The following is a 7,017-nucleotide window of genomic DNA, read 5'->3' on the forward strand; positions in this document are numbered from 1 at the left end:
AGATGATGTGATCCTCTTCCTCTTTTCAAAAAGTTTTACCCTCTCCAATCAAAAATTCTTTGCTTTGTAAGGGGAGATCAATCTTGTGGATTCCTCCTTTAATCGTTTACTCTTCATATCTGATTAATTGCTCTCCGACAAAACAGAAATTCATATAGTGTAGTATGTATAGTAAATAGATACCAATCGTGCCAATATGTGCACACTTATCCAAATCAAGTGACCACCAATCAGTGCACAACACTAAGGTGACCCACCACCTCATGGCTCATGCACCTTACCAGATAATCTACAATATGAAGCTTTGAATATATATGATCACTCCTATGATGCAAACAGTCTTCACTCCTGCCAATACTCCGAATATGGTGATGTACATCAGCGTCTAGCATACAGATCCTAGCTCGGACCTCAACCAAGATGGCCACCACAGAACTTCCGGTTAGTTATCTGTGTTTGAAGATTAGTAATTAGGGTTTGTACTAGTGTCGGATTTTATACAGTTATACCTGATCTTCGGTTGCGCCACAGGGATCCTATTTTCTCTTCGCTCCCTGCTCTCTCCTATATCTCCTTTTCTTGTGTCTCTTGTTTTTTGAACCTTCACCACAACTGTGTCAGAGACTAGATAGTTGGCTCCACTGGGCACCTCTGCTACCCTGACCCTTCATTTCTTCTACACTCTCTTCTTATTACTCTGTTCTCCCTAGGCCATATTTTCAAGTTAGCTCTAGTTGGACTATGGCTTGGTACACTTGAATGATCCCTGATTAATTTAACTCGTCGCACCCACAGCCATAGTCTACTTTGCTGATGCTACCTTGTTTCATATGTCAGTAGTACTAGTAGTTGGCTCTGAGGAAGAGGCTACTCCTTGAAACGCGTCAGCCTTTTGGATGTCCAAAGTTCTCATTACAGACAGACACGTAGTGGAATTGGACAGAGCTGTTCCTTCATGATGTGCCTTTGATTTTATTGACAATCTGTGAATACAATACCTACTTTTAACATTTAATACATTTTTAATAATTTTAAGGTAATGCACTAGGCCGGTGCACCCTCTGTTTGCTTTTCTCTATTCAGTATATTTGGACTCCCCCAGTCTTTTGAGGGCAGCAAGGCGTGCATATCCCAAGAATTTTGTTATGTGGTCCTAATGACATTGAGTCCATCCCTAAGCGCAGGAGTATCTGGGTTTTCCACTTCTACACTACTTTTTTGTAACAACCACATGGTCCAGTTGCATCTGGACTGTTAATTATCTCTTTAGGTCCTTGTTTTGCATTTACATTTATACCTGTTGTATATTTTGTATACTTATGGCATCAAAATGGCCTGCTTCTACTATTTGTCTGTTCTGACATTTGTTTTCTAAGGAAATTAATAAAATAATTCAACAAGAATACCCTTGTAATGTACAGCATTGTGGTAAAGTGTGTTAGTATGTTGTGGGGCCATTTACATTGACTTATACTCAGAGCTCTAATCTAGTGCAGCTCCAACATACATGTTTCAGCTTACTATAAGGTACATAGGGGTTAATTTACTAAAGGCAAATAGACTGAGCACTTTGCGAAGTACAGTTGCACTCTGCAAGAGCAGTTGCTCCAGAACTTAGTAAATGAGCAGAAGCATTGCTGACTTCCATCATCCAATCATGTGCAAGCAAAAGAGCTTTTTTCCCCCCAATTTTCCTTGCACATGATTGGGTATTCCTTGCAAAGTGAATCTTTATCTCATTTACAAAGTTCTGGAGAAATTGCACTTGCAGAGTGCAACTGCACCTTGTAGTCTATATGCTATATATACAGTCTATATGGCTTTAGTAAATAAACCCCTTAAAGTGTTACTAAACCCACAACAGTAAAATCAGTCTGTAGATGCAGTAAAGCATGCTTGTTATACTCACTGTGGAACCTAAGGGGTTAATCCTCTGCATTGTGTAAAAGGCCTTTTGGTCCTTTTTTCTCTGCCCCTCCTCTTGTTTGAATGTCCACCTGATAAGGCAGACTGAACCCTTAGCCACATGCACATGCTCAGTTTAGTGTGTATTGCTAGATAGGTTGTTTTTTTCTAAGGAGAGTGCATGTGATCAGCACAGGGCCAATCAACACTGTCCAGACAGAGGTCAAGGGTTCTGCATCCTCCTAGAGCAGAATGAAAACTCCTCCTACAAGCTTTAACCAGTGCTCTGCTTGGAACTGATAGAAGTCACAAGATTGCTATATACTGCTGATGAGAAAAGTTATTAAACGGTTTATGTTTACTAAAATAATGGCATTTCCATGTTCTGTGGGAGACCAGATATAGTGAATGCAGGGCCCGGGGTTTAGTAACACTTTAACGCCCTATCTTGCATTGTGCTGTGATGCATCAGAAAATGCTGAATGTTTTTTTTTTTCTTTAATATCCATTCTTTTGTGTTTACTGCCCAATCAAACTTAATGCACAAGAACAGACAGGTCTGAATGGTCCCTTAAAGTAAACCTTCACCCTCTTTAAGCTCTTTACATACTTTTCCTCCTCCCTCCCCATTACACAATCAGACACTATAAAAACATTTTCTTCCTGAATACCTTTTATTCTGGCCATTCACTTCTTGCTTTCTCACCTAGGCAAGAATAATATCCCTTTAACCTTACCAAAGACTTCAAGGATACTCACATTGCCCATCCCCGCAATCTAGGGCAGAGGTGTTACTAATATTGTAAAAGATTTGGGGTACTTTTGGGCACTCTCACCACCCCTAAAATTCCCCCTCCCAGGACTAATCCCCCCTTTCAATTTCCCCTCCCAGTACACAGCCTTCTCCCCCAGAACAAATCCTCTCCTCCCCCAAATCCCCACCCAGCTCATCTCAACTAAAATACCCTTCCTAGCACAATTCCTCTCCCAGCTCCCCAACACAAATCCTCTACCCCCAACACTAAAATCCTCCAATCCCTCCTCCCAGTGAAATCATCTTTCCCCCAAATCCACCCTATATCCTCCCTCAAAGCAAAAATCATCTCCACCATCAAATTCACCTTCCAGCACAGATATAACCCTCAGCATTAATCCTCTCTATCCAAAAAAATCCTTCCTTGCACAAATGAAAAAATTAAACCATTCAGTGATGTCATCCTCTTCTAGTAATCCATCTGCTATGGGTAGGTCCCACCATACTTTTTTGGGAATAATCTTCTCTTTGAGATATTTTTCTAAAGTAGTTAAATCCCACCAGGTATTCAACTTTTTTCCATAATATGTGTGGTTTTTCTAATTTTTTTTCAGTGAAAAAAGCATGGAATTAATAGTATTTCTAATAAAAAGGAAACAAAGAAAAATGAGGAAAATTGAGATAGCCCTGAAGGATTACAAAAAAAAAAGTAGAGTCATACAAAGATCATTCTGACTTTAACAAATATATGAGTGAATTGAATAAAATTGTCAAAAGTAAAGATTTAGAAATTAAAAATAAGAAAAAGAAAAAATACCAGAAAGTTATGAGTGCATACTAGGCACAAATAAATATTCACTTTTTATTAAGGATAAGACACTATCCCTTTCTCCTTTCTTCCCGGCACACATGTGGAGAAGGAATATACAGCCCCAGGAAGGAAGGATTCACATCCTACATTCATTCATAGCAGCATATCCAGGAACGAAGAGGTGATTAACCCACTCAGCTCTCAACAGAGTATCACACCAGGGTAATGCTTTACTCTTCAGTCCAATACTCGCACTTACAGACTGATTGGAAAGTGTGAGTACTTCATAAGTACTTTTGAGCATGTTAACCACTTGAGCTCCAGAGAATTTACCCCCCTTAATGACCACGCCTCTTTTTGCTACTCGGCGCTGCACTAATTCAACTGATAATTGCGCAGTCATGCAATGCTGCACCCAAACAAAATTTACGTCCTTTTTTTCACACAAATAGAGATTTCTTTCGGTGTAATTTGATCACCTGTGGGCTTTTTATTTTTCACGCTATAAACAAAAAAAGGCCTAAAATTTTGAAGAAAAACAATATTTTTTACTTTCAGCTATAGAAAATATATAGTAAACTCAAAGTTGGTTATAAATTTAGGCCAAAATGTATTCTTCTACATGTTTTTGGTAAAAAAAATCCCAATAAGTGTATATTGATTGCTTTGTGTGGAAGTTATAGCGTCTACAATCTATGGTATAAATACTGCAATTTACGCCATTTTTCTGCTATACAGCGCTGCGCTAGTTTAACGGACAATTGCGCAGTCATGCAATACGGTACATAAATGAAATTTACATCCTTTTTTCCCCCACAAATTGAGCTTTATTTCGATGGTATTTGATCGCCTGTGCGGTTTTTATTTTTTGCGCTATAAAAAAAAAGGCTGACAATTTTGAGGAAAAAAAAAACAATGTTTTGGACTTTTTGCTATAAAACATGTCCAGTAAAAAAAAATGCAAAATCAAATTTAGTCATAAATTTCTGCCAAAATGCATTCTGTGACATGTCTTTGCTAAAAAAAACCCCAATACGTGTAAATTAATTGGTTTACGTGAAAGTTATAGCGTTTACAAATGGCGGGAAAGATACTGGGATTTTTAATTTTTATTTATACTAATAATGGCGCCGATCAGCGACATATGGCGGCGTTCAGGGACTTATGGCGGCGATCAGCGACTTATGGCGGGACTGCGGCGGACATTTTGACACTGGGGGGGGAACTGACTTGGGGTCACTGACATCCCTAGTGACACCAATACAGTGATCAGTGAAAAAAAACACTGAAACTGTACTGTCACTGGGGAGGAAGGGGTTAACATTTTTAGAATTTGCTGTGTAAGGGGAGTGTTTTACTAGGGGGCGGGGGTGTGTACTGGACGGGGGGGGGGGGAGGGAGGGGGGAGCTGATCGAGGGAGAGAAACTCTTCTCTCCCTCTGCAGTCTGCAGCTTGTCGGCGAACTGTCACAGAGCAGGGCTGTGTGTAAACAATGCAGCCCTGCTCTGTCAGTGATCACCGCTCATCGCGGGAAAACAGCCGGTAAAAAACGGCCGTGACCCGGCGGCGGAGACCCGCTGCTGACACCCGCGGGACAGGTAGGGCGGGCACGCGCCCCCTACCTGTTTTGAAGGCAGCTGTTTTAAAACGTGCTTTTGCCTACGAGCGCCGCCCTGTCGCCGTTTATATGCGGTGGCTGGGCGGCAAGTGGTTAATCTCATGAAAGGACTTTTAACTTGGTTGGACTTCTTTATCAGTTGAACATTCCCATATATATTTTGGGATTTCGTATCCATTATTGCAATTTGCTACTTCTATGTTTGATTATTATTTTAATTTTGCAGTATAACTTTGGAAAAGATAGTTAATCATTTATTTTAATTTTATTGAATGCAAACATATTTTATTAATATCTAGACATCTGTTCACATAGAGGGCGCGGCACCACATTTTCACTTTAGTCATTGAGTTTACAGTAGTTTTTTTGAACGCACCAAACTTGTGTTCAGGACTAGATTTTATCAATCAGCGTGTAAACGTGGCTAACCTTGTTTATAAGTGTTAGTGTTTGGAATTTTTTTTTAACTCTTCCATTTCCAGATGCTGCCCAGAGCCTTTTTTCATCATGAAAAATGCATGCAAAGTGTTTTCCTGGTACTCAAATGGACCTGATACACCATACTTTGAAGTACGGTTAAAGAAAATATGTTAGACACTGCTGCAATAATTTCTGCACAGAAATGAGCCGGAACACATCCAAACACCACAAAAAAAAGACAGCTAATCTCAACACATACTGCTCTCTCTGCTTCTGCTCTCTCTATTTCTCTCAAAATGTCTGAAATAGTTAATTTTTTACTGTTTTTCAGTGCATTCTGGGCATTTTGGAAGGTCTCCTGAGGTTATCTTTAAAAAGGCCTCTAAACACAAACGTGCATAAATGCGGTATGCAAACTCGGAAATTTTTTTTAACTCTTCCATTTCCAGATGCAGTCCAGAGCCTTTTTTTATCATGAAAAATGCATGCAAAGCGTTTTCCCGGTACTCAAATGGACCTGGTACGCCATACTTTGAGGTTTCGCATGAAAGAAAATATGTTAGGCATTGCTGCAATAATTTCTGCACAGAAATGAGCTGGAACACAGCTAACCTTAAGAAATACTGTTCTCTCTATTTCTCTCAAAATGTCTGAAATAGTTAATTTTTTACTGTTTTTCAGTGCATTCTGGGCATTTTGGAAGGTCTCCTGAGGTTATCTTTAAAAAAGCGCTTCTAAACGCAAACGCTCATAAACACACATAAACGCAATATGCAAACGCGGCTAAACAGACGTTTTTTAGCCTACGTTTTCCAGCAGTCAGTTTCCATCGTTCAGAAGTGTCCCGTGTACATGGAGCCTTAGAACCACTCTAACTTGTCTGCAGATAAAGCTACATTATGACATGTCATAAAGGAATATTTTTAATATTATTATAATTATTACACAGTATTTATATAGTGCCAACAGTTTGCTCAGCGCTGTACATTACAATGGGAGACAATACATGAAACAGTACAGTAACAATACAATACAGTACAGGAGGGGTTCGAGGGCTCTGCTCCTTGGAGCTTACAATCTAGGATGTAATACATCTTTTACAAAATCCATTACAAATCTCTGGGATAGGCATAAAAATCCCCCTACACAAAACACAGTACAGTTAAATACATTTTGGAAATCCTTACCATTTAGGAGGAGAGTCTCATTGAATTTTCATGACCTCATCTCTGCAATTCAAAGGATAACAGCATCTGCTCTGCCAAGGAGGAGGTGGAACAGCCGGGATTACATCATATTCTCTCCTTTCTCTCTATGCAGTAAAAGGAAACTACATAAGCATGACAGGGTACTGCACTACTTAATAAATAATGAGTGAAAAATTGAATAGCATAAACTACACATACATGTGTCCCTCATCTGAAAGTGATCATAACATATAAATGCAGATGATTGGTGCAAAAAATAACAAGTGACAGTACTGGCTGCAAAAAAAGTATATAAAGTGC

General features: G+C 39.4%; 1 long non-coding RNA gene across 2 annotated transcripts in view; it reads right to left on the reverse strand.

Annotated features, from left to right (window-relative positions):
- Positions 1-6,814, reverse strand: part of LOC149437517 (uncharacterized) — a 114,974-nt gene extending 108,160 nt beyond the window's left edge. For both annotated transcript variants that reach the window (XR_016308040.1, XR_016308039.1), the window contains exon 1: positions 6,697-6,814. This is a non-coding gene — a long non-coding RNA (uncharacterized LOC149437517). The remainder of the gene's footprint in view (positions 1-6,696) is intronic.
- Positions 6,815-7,017: the final 203 nt, after the last annotated feature.

This window comes from Staurois parvus, unplaced genomic scaffold (genome assembly GCF_062004578.1).
Source record: "Staurois parvus isolate SC_StPar_1 unplaced genomic scaffold, SC_StPar_1.0 ptg001284l, whole genome shotgun sequence".
Taxonomy (NCBI): domain Eukaryota; kingdom Metazoa; phylum Chordata; class Amphibia; order Anura; family Ranidae; genus Staurois; species Staurois parvus.